Raw genomic sequence first — 15,436 nt, 5'->3', positions numbered from 1 at the left:
AATAATCACTTTAAATGGGATTGCTCTAAACAGAGCAGTTAAAAAATACCATCAGATTTCATACAAAAAGCAAGCCCAAATATATGCTGTCAAAAAAGTAAATTGACTTTAAGTACAAAGACTTAGGTGAGTTCAAAGAAAAGGAATAAAGGATGATAAGCGATGTAAATACTAATTTAAAAAGTTAGAGTAACTGTATTAATTTTGAACAAAGTAGATTTCAAAACAAGGAAGATAGAGATAAAGTGGATAAATTGATAAGTAGGTCAATTCTTCTCTAAGAAGATATAGTAACCCTAAACATGTATACAACTAAAAACAGAGCATCAAAATATTTGAGGCAAAAACTAATAGAATTTAAAAAATAGGCAAATTAACAATTATAGATGGACATTTTAACACCCGTCTCTCAGTAATCAGTAGATCAAGCAGGGAGAATATTATTAGAGATATATAGATTACCTGAACAACACTATCAATCAATTTGACCTGATGGGTATTCATAGAACATCGTATAGGCTACAGCAGTCCACTTCTATCATTAAAAGGTCACTCAGATCAGCTTCTTAGCTTATTTTCACATGAAGCATGGATATAGGTATAAATACAAGTATACATATGTACTAGTACAGGCAGTTAGGTACACAGCCAGATACTTTTATTCTTTCTGTGTTATTAATGGGATATATTATCTTACATTTTGCAACATTTATCTAAACTTTATGTCTTAAAAGAAACCCTTCTTGTCAAGAGCTATTAAGCCATATTTGCCTGCTCTCCAAAATTTGTAAAAACTGCTTTTGAACTTTTCATTTCAATGGAAATAAGACAGGAAGCCCTGTAAGTTAGAGATATGTATTTACTCTTTTAAAAATATGTTTTTGGGGGCAGAGCAAGATGGTGAAATAGAAGCCTACACTTTTCATCTCCCCTGCTGGAACATCAAATTTTAACAACTGTCTGCACACAGAAAAGCACTGTCACAGGAACCAAAAATCAGGTGAGCTATCACAGTACCAGGTTTTAACTTTATATCACTGAAAGAGGTATTGAGGAAGGCAGAAGAGAAAGTCTTGAATCACTGGTGCCACCCCTTCCCAATCCCCATGGCAGCAGCAGAGTGATGCCGAGAGATAATCTGTGCACTCTTGGAAGGGACAGTACAGAAACTGAGGACATTTACATTAAACTCTATGCTGCCATGTCACAGTAAAGAAAAAAGCTCTGCCAGGATCAGCCAGCATCCATACATAAAGAGAGCATTTGGAACAGCCCTTACCAGAGGGGTATGGCCCTTTCCAGTAGTCAGAACTTGAGTTTCACAGCAAGCCACACCACTATGGGCTAAAGTGCTGTGGGGTCCTAGGTAAATTTTAAAGGCAGTCTAGGACACAAGGACTGTAATTCTTGGGCCACTCATAGTGCTAGGCTATGCTTACAGCCAGTAAACTAGGGTGGAACATGACCTAGGGAAATATTAGCTGAGGTGACTAAGGCAGTGTGTTAGCCATACATTCCCCTAGGCAATGCAACTTGCAGCAACAAAAGTGACTCCTTTTTTCTGCTTAAGGAGATGACAGTGAAGAATAAAGAGGACTTTGTCTTATGTCTTGGATACCAGTTCAGCCAAAGTAGGATAGAGCACTGGGCAGAATCATTAGGCCCCCATTGCAGGCCCTACCTCCCAGATGACATTTCTAGACATACCCAAAAGGGAATCTGCAAAATTAGAGAGTTAAAGGTGACATTACAACTGATACCACAGAAATTCAAAGGATCATTAGTGTCTACTATGAGCAACTATGTGCCAATAGATTGAAAATCTAGAATAAGTGGATAAATTCCTAGAAACACAAAACCAATCAAAAGTGAACCATGAAGAAAAACAAAACCTGAAGAGAGATCAGTAACAGGTAACCAGGTCAAAGGTGTAATAGAAAGTCTCCCAGTAAAGAAAAGCCTGGGACCTGATGGCTTCACTGCTGAATTCTACCAACTATTTGACAAAGAACTAATACCAATCTTACTCAAACTGTTAAAAAATAATAAGAGGAGGAAATACTTCCAGAAGCATGAGGCCAGTATTACCCTGATATCAAAACCACAAAAAGATACAAAACAATATCACATGCTAATATCTCTGATGAATTTTAATGTGAAAATTATCAGCAAAATATTAGCAAATCAAATTCAACAATACATTAAAAAGATTATTCATCATGACCAACTGACATTTATCCCAGGAATTCAAGGATAGTTCAACATATGAAAATCAATCAATGTTACATATCAACAGAATGAAGAACAAAAACAGTATGATCATTTCAATTGATGTTGGAAAAGCATTTGATAAAAGTCAACATCTTCATGATAAAAATCCTCCAAAAACTGTGGATAGAAGGAACATACCTCAACATAATAAAAGTCATATATGACAAGCATACAGCTAGTATCCTACTGAATGGGGGGAAAACTGAAAGTCTTTCCTCTAAGATCTGGAATATGACAGGATGCTCACTGTCACTTCTGTCATTCAACATAGTACTAGAAGTCCTTGCTAGAGCAGCCAGGCAAGAGAAATAAATAAAGAACATCAAAATTGGAAAGGAAGAAGAATTATTCTTCTTTGCAGAGGATAGGAACTTATATTTGGAAAAACCTAAGTATTTCTCCAAAAAACTATTCAAACTGATAAATAAATTTAGCAAAGTTGCAGGTTACAGAATTAGCATACAAAAATTGGTAGCATTTCCATATGTCAACAGTGAACAATGTAAAAAATAAATTTAAAAAGTAATCACATTTACATTAGCCAAAAATTAAATAAACACCTAGGAAATAACTTAACCAAAGAAGTGCGATTTCTTAGGCTGGAGTGCAATGGTAAGATCTTGACTCACTGCAACCTCTGTCTCCTGGGTTCAAGCAATTCTCCTACCTCAGTCTCCTGAGTAGCTGGGATTACAAGTGCACACTACCACACCTGGCTAATTTTTGTATTTTTAGTAGAGATGGGGTTTCACCATGTTGGCAGACTGGTCTCGAACTCCTGATGTCATGATCTGCCCACCTTGGCCTCCAAAAGTGCTGGGATTACAGGTTTGAGCCACTGCACCCAGCCAGAAGTGAAATTTCTACAATGAAAATTATAAAACACTGATGAAAGGAATTGAAGAGGACACAGAAAAATGAAAGATATTCCATGTTTATGGATTTGAAGTTTCAATACTGTTAAAATGTCCATACTGGCCAGGCACGGTGGCTCACTCCTATAATCCCAGCACTTTGGGAAGCCGAGGTGAGTGGATCACCTGAGGTCAGGAGTTCAAGACCAGCCTGGCTAACATGGTGAAACCCCATTTCTACAAAAATACAAAAATTAGCCAGGTATAATGATGGGTGCCTGTAATCCCAGTTACTCAGGAGACTGAGGTGGGAGAATTGAATCCGGGAGGCAGAGGTTGCATTGAGGCACAATCATGCCATTGCACTCCATCCTGGATGACAGAGCGAGACTCTGTCTCAAAAAAAAAAAAACAAAACAAAACAAACAAACAAAAAAAAGTTCATACTATCCAAAATAGTCTACAGATTCTACAGATTCAATATAATTGCTATCAAAATACCAATGATGTTCTTCACAGAAATAGAAAAAAAAATCCTAAAATTTATATGGAACCATAAAAGAACCAGGATAGCCAAAGCTATACTAAGCAAAAAGAACAACACTGGAGGAATCACATTACCTGACTTCAAAGTTTACTACAGGGCTATAGAAACCAAAACAGTATGATATTGGCATAAAAACAAACACATAGATGAACGGAACAGGATAGAGAACCCAGAAACATATTTACACACCTACAGTGAACTCATTTCTGACAAGGACATAACATTGGGGAAAAGATAGTTTCTTCAATAAATGGTGCTGGGAAACTGGATATTCATATGCAAAAGAATGAAACTAGACTTCTATATCTTTCCATATACAAAAAATAAACCACAATCAATTAAAGACTTAAATCTAAGACCTCAAGCTATGAGCTACTACAAGAATTATGGGGGAAAATCTCTAAGACATTGGTCTGGGCAAAAATTTATTTAGCAATACTAAAATGGACAAATGGTATCACATGAAGTTAAAAAGCTTCTGCACAGCAAAGGAAACAATTAACAAAGTGAAGAGACAACTCACAGAATGGAGAAAATATTTGCAAACTACCCTTCTGACAAGGGATTCATAACAAGAACATATAACTGTCTCAAACGACTCTATTGAAAAATATCAAATTAAAAATAGGCAAAATATTTGAATAAATATTTCTCAAAAGAAGATATACAAATGGAAAACAGGCATATGAAAAAGTCCTCAACATAATACATCATCAGAGAAATGTAAATCAAAACTGAAATGAGATATTACCTCACCCCAGTTAAACTGGCTTTTATCCAAAAGTCAAGCAATAACAAATACTGGTGAGAATATGGAGAAAATAATTCTAATACACTGTTGGTGAGAAAGTGAATTAGTGCAACCACTACGAAAAATAATTTGGAGGCTCCTCAAAAATTAAAAATAGAGCTACTATACTATCCAGCAATCCCACTGCCGGGCATATACCAAAAAGAAAGGAAGTGAAAAATCAAAGCGATATCTGCACTCTTATGTTTGTTGCAGCATTGTACACAATAGACAAGATTTGGAAACAACCTAAGTGTCCATCAACAGATGAACGGATAAAGAAAATATGGGATTTATACACAACGAAGTACTATTCAGCCCTAAGAAAGAATGAGATTCTGTCATTTGCAACAACATGCATGGAACTGGGGGTCATGATGTTAAGTAAAATAAGCCAGGCACAGAAAGACAATCATCACATCTTCTCATTATTTGTGAGATCTAAGAATCAAAACAATTGAAGATAGAGAGTAGAAGAATGGTTACCAAAAAAATCTGGAAAGTGCAGAGGTAGGGTGTGGAAGAGGTGGGGTGGTTAATGGGTACAAAATAAAGTCTTAGAAAGAATAAATAGGAAATAATATTTAATAGCACCACGGGGGGATTATAGTCAATGATAATTTAGTTGTACTTTTAAAATAACTAAAATAATATAATTGTATTATTTCTAACACAAATGAGACATTCTTTTAGGGATGGATACCTAATATTCCACGATGTGATTATTATGCATTTAATGCCTGTATCAAAATATGTCACATACCTCAAAAATATATACACCTGCTATGTGCCCAAAAATTGAAAATAAAAAAATTAGAAAAATAAAGATAAAAATACAGTTTCTTACTCAACATCAATTTGACACCAGTAGATTTATAGATATGTATATATTACAGATATGGTAAATTACTATTATAATCCATATCAAATATTTTCCTTTTTAACTATTTGATCACTTGGTTTTTATAAATCAGTATCATAAATTGATCATTTTTACCAATATGTAAACTCCTCTAATAAAATCTTCACATTTTAGGTTGGCACAGAGATATATGGAATAAAGACCTCATATCCAAACCTTCACTGTGGCCAAGCAGAACCATCTTCTGAGTGGAGTAAAAATGTTATGCACATGTATTCTTAGATGGAGAAGTTACATACTTATTTAATATTTCTCTTTCTAATAATGGAATGTGAACATTATGTTTGGAACTTAGAAAGGCATCTGAAGACATGAGGCACAATTCTCACATGTCAAATACTGAAGCAGTAACAGAAAGATGCTTGAATCCTGTGATCATAGAGCTACCATATAAGTATTTGACCTTTGACAGCTGAGTTTTAGACTATGTTAACACAGAGAGAAATAAACTTCTATTATTTTAGGATCATAGTTACAAAGAGAAGAACATGAGTACAGGTAGTAAATATTTGTTAGGAAGGCATTTACCAGATAGTTACATACTTTTTATATTTATATGTACATATATCATATATTTATATAAAGTCAATAGTTATACATATAATGTACATTTTTATATTTTATGTTTATGTATTTTTGTGTGTATAATCACATGCACACACACATATAGAATAGGTGAGCCTTTAAACTGCATTACCACAAACTCATTACTAAAATTCACAAACTCAATCTTAATATCTCCCTAAAGCACATCCGTCAGTACCAGAAAAAAAATAACAAACTTGTCTTTTTAGGAGAAATGAAGGTATAGTTGAAGTAGTGATCAAGAGAAAAATATATAACTATAAAACAAACAATTGATATAATGCAGGATAGACTGTGATTATGTATTTAACCTAATGGGTCTGATGACTTACATGTGGAATTAACTGGATATCACCAAGCCAAAAATGAAATACTTAAATCAAATTTTATTTCTGAATAAACATGCAGCATTATGAGAAATACCAAGTAAAACTAAATAAAAATTAACTGAATAAAATCAATACATAGTTAATAAAATCATACTATATAGACCATATAGTGTAAATAAGTCAATAACTATATCTAGTATATATTCATTCAAATATATACTACATACTGAGTATATGTGTGGAATAAAATTTTTAAAGCCATTAGTTTGGATCCCAAGCTCACAGTCTAAGAAATAAAGTGATACACTAAAGTTTAGATTAAGAATACAATATTTCTGGTTTTACTTTTTAATTCTACATTAAGAAAGTTATCTTGCTATTCTTGGTCTTCTCTGAAATGTGTGGTAATATTTCCTGTAATCGCTGTATAAACTTGGTCACATAGAGCTGTAATTATTGTTTGTGAATATATTGGGTGAAGAAATCCAAAATTTAAATCAGTATTGAATGTTTTTCACTCATCTCCACCCCAGCCTTTTGTCTATCTTATCAATTTCTGTGATATTGCATAAATCACCTGTTTGCTTTTCAGTATAAAAATCTTGCATTAAAATAAAAAATCTGATGATAGCCAGGCACAGTGGTTCACGCCTGTAATTTCAGCTATTTGGGAGGCTGATGTGTAAGGATCCCTTGAGGCCAGTAATTTGAAGCTGCAGTGAGCTATGATTGTACCACTGCACTCCACCCTGGATGACAGAGAGAGAGACCCAGTCTCTAAACAACAACAACAAAATGATGGTGTTTCTATCTACCTGCATAGTACATATCTATATATATCTATATTTGCATTTCTTCCCAAATTTATGTTCCATATGTAATGTGGGCCAAAATTACACTCCATATAAAGACTAGAAACCAACGATCTTATCATGAATTGGTATATATACCTTCCAATATACTTTTTAATTAAACATGAAGAAAGTACATAAATAATTACTATCAGTAGTAAAGAAGCTCATGGGAAGAAGATTGTATAATCGCTTCCAGAATTTTATTTTCAAAGAAAAAGTAAATGGTAATACTATGCAACATTCTAGAGAGAATGGCTCAAATAATACTTTTTAGTGTATATATTATATAATGATTGCATAGTATATAATGTTATTTTGAGATATATAAACATCAGTAATCATATATGTGTGAGTTATGAGTATTCATGATGTTTAATAGAAAAGAAAACAAAATTTTTCATTTGTGTGTATGTGTAGCTGAAAAATATATATGGAAGCAATGTACAGATTTCTGTCTATATAGTTACCATGTATAAATCATAGCTTCACATCAAGTGTGCTGGTGGATGCAGGAATAACCACAGTTTTATAATTTGAAATTTCCTTTAGTAACCTTAGTTATCCAAATCAACTGGAAGTTGAATCTATGTGAATAGCTCCAGAGCAGGAGTCACTTTCATGAGGCCTCAGAGGAACCATCACTTATGTGTAGTCACGTATGTTTTGTATAACAATGGAAAAACATTTTAGAGCAGTCAATCTACAGTAATAAATATGATGAATTCCCAACTTCAATTTAATTTTCTTCTGCGGAAATCTGAGGATAATCATAATACCAATCTCAAAGAGGTTTTTTGTTCATTTATTCATTTGTATTTTGTTTATTTATTAGTCACACATTCTTTTCTCATTTTGAACAGTGACAAGCAGTGTTAAGATGCTTTGGGTACTTCAGTCAACAAGCTCCCATCTTCAACATGGGATAAGAGTTGCACTGGGTATATGTAATAATTTTCCAAGAGACGTTCATTGCTTTTGAGATATCCACTTCCAATGTTTCTCTCTGCTAAAGCTAGTTCTCCTAAGAAAACATCTGTGATTGTGTCCTTTCTCATCTGATTGTCACAAAGTTCCTTCTCTCACATTCTAAAAGGAAGATATGTCTCTAACATATTCCCTAATTTTGATCTTACCGAGGGTGCAAAACAATCAGGAGTGTCAAAAATGTAACACTTTGAAATATTGTTATCGATAGTGAGAAAGTGAATGACTTTAATGAGTGAGTGAGTAACAAATCACTTTATAAAGCAGGAGGTTTCCAACTCTTTCAAGAAAATTGAAGGAAAAAAATCAGATTTTCAGCTAAAAAAATCACAAAATAATTTTGATGATAGAACACTGTTATTTTTGGTATATAACTTAGATGGTGACAAAAATAATTGACTTACATTGCTATACCTGTATGAAATTTTTAAAAATAAAGTAAAATAATTAACAGTGAAACCTTTATAATCTAGTATGATACATGAACTAATTGAAGACAAAATACCATCAAATTAAAAATATATTCCAAATTAAAAAGTACATTCATATTATTTTTATTAGCTGTATAATAATAATCTATTGTGTATTAATAATTAATATAATATTAACTCAATCCAAAAAGAGTAAATTTTAACATAGAGAGGTTTATAATAAGAAAAAGTGTATTTGTTGGAGAAAATTTATAAGTGGAAGCACACAATTTATTACATTAGAATAAAATTCTAAGTCAACAAGTATGGAAAAAATTGATCAAAAAGATTATAATCACTAATTATAATTACATCTACACAATATGTTAAACAATGAATATAATTATTTTATTTTAAAATATTAACATTTTAAATTGAATGGAAATTACACCCTTTGTCATTAATTGACTATACAATATAAATGTTAAATCTCAACTTGTAAGTATGAAAAAGGTGGTAAGGTGTTTTTACAAAATTATTTTAATGGCAGTGCAATCAGTAGTTCTGAAACAACTAAATAACACGAGTGTCTTTTAAAGAGGTTACCTATGATGGGAAATGAGAATGTAAGATAAAACTGAGAGTCTGGCCGGGCGCGGTGGCTCAGGCCTGTATTCCCAGCACTTTGGGATGCCAAGGCGGGTCGGGTCACGAGGTTAGGTCAGGAGATCCAGACCATCCTGGCTAACACAGTGAAACTCTGTCTCTACTAAAAATACAAAAAAAATCAGCCGGGCGTGGTGGCGGGCGCCTGTATTCCCAGCTACTAGGGATGCTGAGGTGGAAGAAGAGCATGAACCGGGGAGGCGGAGCTTGCAGTGAGCCGAGATGGCGACACTGCGCTCCAGCCCGAGCGACAGAGCGAGACTCCGTCTCAAAAAGAAAAGAAAAGAAAACAAAACAAAACAAAACAAAAACCCTGAGAATTGATGTGGCTATAATTTTGCCTAGCACAGTGTAAGTAAACAATGTATTTCCTCTCTATTCCTAACAATGAAAACTAATTAAAAATTGACAATTGTTTAATTTCTGGATAATAGAGAATAATTTTTATAGCCATATATGTATATATTTAGAAACAGAGTCTTACTGTGTCCCCAGGTCTGGAGTGCAGTGGCACCACCATAACTACAGCATCTAACTTCTGGGCTCAAGCAATCCTCCCACCGCAATTTCTATAGTAAATGGGACTAGGGCTCACTATGTTGCCCAAGTCAGTTGCAAACTCCTGGCCTCAATTAATCCTCTTGCCTCAGCCTCCCAAAGTACTGGGATTATAAGCATGAGCTGCCATTCCTGGCTTGATTCCTTCAGTTGAGTTTGATTTTTTTTTTTTTAATTATTCAAACATTTAAGTATTGAGAAAAGATTATGAATTAACAAATTTCAAAATTAGCCGGGCGCGGTGGCTCAAGCCTGTAATCCCAGCACTTTGGGAGGCCGAGACGGGCGGATCACGAGGTCAGGAGATCGAGACCATCCTGGCTAACACGGTGAAACCCCATCTCTACTAAAAATACAAAAACTTAGCCGGGCGAGGGGGCAGGCGCCTGTAGTCCCAGCTACTCGGGAGGCTGAGGCAGGAGAATGGCGTGAACCCGGGAGGCGGAGCTTGCAGTGAGCTGAGATCCGGCCACTGTACTCCAGCCTGGGCTACAGAGCAAGACTCCGTCTCAAAAAAAAAAAAAAAAAAAAAAAAACAAAAACAAAAACAAACAAACAAAAAAAAAAACAAATTTCAAAATTAATTCTTTATGTGATATATTTGTAAGATTTCTTAAGAGAAACAGAATCAATAGGGTATATATAAATATGTAAAGAGATTTGTTCTAAGGAATGGAGTTACACAATCATGAAGTCTTGGCAATGCAAAAACTGATGGGAGAAGGGGACCAGCGGGCTGGAGAATAAAGATAGAGTTGTAGTCCAAGTCTACTGACCCATATATAGACCCATAGCAAACCAGGAAAAGACAGTGTTGAAGGTAAAGTCCAAAAGTAGTCTGCTAGTAATATTCCCTCTCCCTCAGGGTAGGTCAGACTCCAACTGACTAAATGATACCTACCCGTGTTATGTAAGGCAATTTGCTTTACTCAGAGTCCCCTGATTTAAATGTAAATATTATCCCAGAACACCCTCACATAAACATAAAGAATAACCATATATGTAGGCACCATAGCCCAGCCAAGTTGACACATAAAATTTGTCAGAGCACATGACTATGTTAAATTAGTCTCAGAACAATGGTATAAACTGGATAAAATAATTTAGGTTACAGAAATAAGGACACCAAATCCACAAAGCTTCAGAGACTGTCTGCTGCCTTGGTTATTTCTAGGTGTGTTTAATTTTTTTATTTTAGAAAATTAAGACACTAGATTTTTAAGGGTTAATTTTTCTAAAGATAAATATTATTTTCAAGAACCTACACTAAATGTATCCTGAATTACTTCTAAAAGCCGGTCACAATCATACTCTCCTCATTAGTATTAAGTATTGTATTATGGTTCCTGTTCTTGGGCAATTTAAAGTTGTTATGCCCTGAATGAGTCATATGTGCTCTCTTGGTATTGAATTTAACAAATTGAGGTTCTCTATTTCATTTCAAATAAGTAACTTTATTTTTTTCTTTTGTAATAAAAGGTCACAGCATTTTGTAACTTAGAAAGATAAGATGATAGTGAAAGTGCAGTGAAGGTCAAAATGACATAAATTAGGGATAAAAATTAAGACACAGATGTTTTTCCAATTCTCCAGAAAATCCAATCCCAAACAGTGATAATCAAATTTACCTATTCCATTTATATTACAAGTGTGCTAAGGCATGTTATGCAATAATTTAAAATACTCTAATAAAATAAATGAAAGTGGAATACCTTATCACAAAGGAAATAATGAGACTGGATAAGAAATGCTAGCATATTTTTGAATATCATAAAATATGGGCACATTTTCTCTTGTTGGCTAAAAATAATGACTTACTGGTTTACATGAATATATTTTCTTTTCAAAGATAATGATATTCTAGTTTCATTCAAATCCTCATTTAGGATATATGCCACACTCATATTTTATAACTCAAACCATACTGTTTGATTGAATGTATTATACATAAAGTAAGAATGTCAAATTATGATTACTGTACTGATGAAGAGTGAAGGCTTATTGCATTTAGCAACACGAAGATAAGAGACTTGTAAGGGCTTGGAAACAATCTGATAGAGAAAACAATATATGAGTTTTAAAGTGAGACCAACATGACTAAACACATGGTTTCTATGCATTACTGTGACGGAAAATGTATTCAACTCTCCCGGCATCACTTTCCTCGTGTGATTTTTTTTTTTTAATTTCTTCATCACTTCATCCAATGTTTATCATCCACCTTCCACATATTAGGAAAACAGCTGTATTCTGGAAGTACAGCAGAAAATAATGGGATAAATTTTTTGCCTTCATGATATAAAACCACAAATAGAATAAATTTTATTATAGAGATATTCACACATTCATTCATTCAACACATACTTAATGAGCACCTGTGATGTGGTACAGACTTTTTTTATGCTGGGGATGCTGTGATGAAATAATGTAAAAATCTATACTCATATAGCTTTTTGCTAAGCACATAGAAAATAAATAAATATTCTAGGAAGATACATATATTCAGGCAAATTAAGCAGAATATAACTTCTCAATCTAATATTTAACTTTCCAAAGCAGAAATTACTGGATGGAAATAAAAACAGACACATTATTTATTTAAAACAAATACTATATGTTAATTATGTTTATATTATATATACATTATATAATTTATATATCATAAGTGTGTGTGTATGTGTGTATATGTATGTGTGTGTGTGTATACATATTTGGAAAACAGTAAAAGAGAAAGAGTGGAGCGTAAAATGATAACGTGTGAGGGATCTCCGTAGTATAGTAGCCCTTGAGCTATGGCAGGAATGAAGCAAGGGAGGGAGCCATGTACATATATATTTACAGAAAAGTAGTCTGGCATTTAGAATTATCAATGTAAAGTTCTTGCAGGAATGCATCTGAGTACACTAAAAACAACCAAGAAGTTAGTACGGCTAAAGTAAGAGAGAGGGAGTGATAGGTGATAATCATTTTAAACAGGGCAACCTGACTACCCAGTTGTTTTCCTCTTCTTTTCTAGGCATACAGAGCAGTTTTCAAGCCTCTATAGAAGTCATCTTACAGGGAGTCTGAGCCAGTGGAAGGCAGTTGTAGTGATATGTGTACTCCCAAGGTAGCGCTCAATGCTCCCACTCGCAAATACTCATATGTTGCTTCTGACTTGAAGCAGAGGAATCACGACCTAAGAAGCCACAGGCTTGAAGATGGCAGAGCACAAGATGGCAGAAGTTTGGAATGAACTCCTACTTGGAAGAGAAGCGTTTATTTACCAAGAAATATATTTTTGAGTTTGCATGAGTAAGAAATAAATCCAATTATGCTAACATTGGCATTGAAATTAGAGATGTTTCTGTTCGAGTAGCTATTGTTACCATAGCTACTGTAGATGAAGGTTATATTGATTTACCAGCAGCCAGATTGCATAGGAAATTTAGGCCAGTGTAAATCTTCACCTTTCCACCTTTTTTCAGGTATCTCTGATCTCCTTATTTTGCTCTAAACAACTTTTATCAACAATGCCTTCGAGGTTCTAACATTTGTAATTTTTAATGTTTGTTTTTCTTATCTGCTTCCCCTGACCAATGTATGTTCCACAAATATAGACATCTTTGTCTGTTTTGTTCACCAATTTATCTCAATCACCTAAATCAGTTCCTTGTATAGAAAACTTGCTCAATAACACTGATAAAAAATAGGCTGACTCTAACTTATTCCGAAGAAAAATGATGCTATTAACTTTACTAATATTAAATATTTCTTTACCAAACCAAACCAAAGTACAAAACAAAAACAAGAATCATGCTATCTTATGCAAACTGCTTAAATTCAATACTTTATATGAATATACTAAAACCTTAATGAAAGTAGTAAGAAAACCTATAAAATGTATTCATTTATTTTTTATTAGGTGGTTTTACTTTTTAGGTCAATGTAGCCCTAATATCTAAGCACAGAAATTGGCAGTAATAGTCCACATCATTATGCCTTAAAAATTAGACTGTGCTTATCTACCACTTTTCTTCCTTGAAAAGCAAAAAATCTTGCATTGTTGAATAAAACCACTATTTTAAAAAGAATTATTAATATCTGTGTTCAAAGGGAAGAATTATATCCCAGTAGTACTGTAATTTATGGTATTTATTCCAGAATCACTAGAATCTGTATATTTCTAAAGAATTTTAAATGTTAAGTCTATTACATTTTTTAAAAGAGATTTTAAGTAAAATCATGACAAAAAATACAGTTTCTAAGTAATTTCCTTTAGTTGAAGAGAGGTATATTCTATGAAAGACTACAAGGACAAGGAGGAATTTACTATTTGTAGTTATAATTCCATTTCCCACAGAGTGATTCAAGCAGACGGAATAATTTCAGACATAGGAAATGTTTTCCTAATAATACCTCTAAAATATATGCACTTCCAACATTTTACAAATGCCAGTATTTCCACCTCTCTGTCTTTTATTTACATAATTTCATCCTTACCATTCCAGAAATAAGGTCAGATTACTATTTCATTAAGGAAATGACTAAATGGAGGCCAAGATATTAAATACTATAATTTAATTTGCACAGTTTATTTAACGTAAGTGTAGAACCTAGATATTTTGTTTTCCAGTATGGTGTCCTTTCTATTTTTTCATGTGCCCACCTTCTCTGTTGAAAAAAGTGAAGAAATTTAATGTGAAATGTGTAAGCAAAATATATATTTATGGTAGCACTCACGTTGAAAGAAAGAAAGAAAAAGGACAGGAACGGGAAGGGAGGGGTGGGGAGGGGAGGAGAGGGAAGGGAAGGGAAGGGAAGGCAGAAAATGAGAAAGTTTGAAATAAATACCGTTAAGATGGAAAATAATAAAAGGAAATCTAGTCAGTATTAAATAATGAAATACTAGTAAAATAAATGTGCCAGATCAAATGATTTCCTTATTTTTTAGAAACAAATAATTTATTTTAGTTTTTATATCGTCTCATGATCTATGAAAATCAAACTTAAAATATAAAAATCTGGAATGCAATACTTGTCATAATTTTAAAATAGAAATTAAAAAGAAATTAAAATTTTTATGAATGGCTGGGATAACTTTTTTTTTTTTTTTTTTTTTTTTTTTTTTGAGGCGGAGTCTCGCTCTGTTGCCCAGGCTGGAGTGCAGTGGCCGGATCTCAGCTCACTGCAAGCTCCGCCTCCCGGGTATACGCCATTCTCCTGCCTCAGCCTCCCGAGTAGCTGGGACTACAGGCGCCCGCCACCTCGCCCGGCTAGTTTTTTTTTGTATTTTTTAGCAGAGACGGGGGCTGGGATAACTTTTACAGTATCTGCTTTGAAATGAATAAACTGATTTTGTCATATAGAAAAAATATGAATCTCTTCCTGCATATACCTCAAGGAAGCCTGAGAAACATGTGATAGGTAACAAAAATGAAGAAAAAATATGTTGGTTTTGAGAGATGTTTGTTAATTCGTTGGAAATGTTTATATTAATAGTACTCAGAAGTCATGCATCTTTATCCATAATATGTTCTCAATGACTACTGTTTAGCAGAAGTTTTTATTGACTTCCAAAAGAGGGAACAACATAAAACATTTGCTTTCTGAAATACCAGTAACCATTTTCTCTTCAGCTACAGCAATGTATTACTTTGAAATTGATTTGGGGCTTAGGAACCAAA

General features: G+C 33.7%; 1 long non-coding RNA gene across 1 annotated transcript in view; it reads left to right on the top strand.

Moving 5' to 3' along the window:
* LOC126954306 (uncharacterized) overlaps positions 1 to 12,945 on the top strand; it is a 45,075-nt gene extending 32,130 nt beyond the window's left edge. Inside the window, exon 3 of the long non-coding RNA XR_007725578.1 lies at positions 12,787 to 12,945. This is a non-coding gene — a long non-coding RNA (uncharacterized LOC126954306). The remainder of the gene's footprint in view (positions 1 to 12,786) is intronic.
* The last annotated feature ends 2,491 nt before the right edge of the window (positions 12,946 to 15,436 follow it).

This window comes from Macaca thibetana, chromosome 5, assembly GCF_024542745.1.
Source record: "Macaca thibetana thibetana isolate TM-01 chromosome 5, ASM2454274v1, whole genome shotgun sequence".
Taxonomy (NCBI): Eukaryota; Metazoa; Chordata; class Mammalia; order Primates; family Cercopithecidae; genus Macaca; species Macaca thibetana.
The sequence above is the reverse complement of the archived record's forward strand: the minus strand, read 5'-3'. Positions and strand labels throughout refer to the sequence as shown.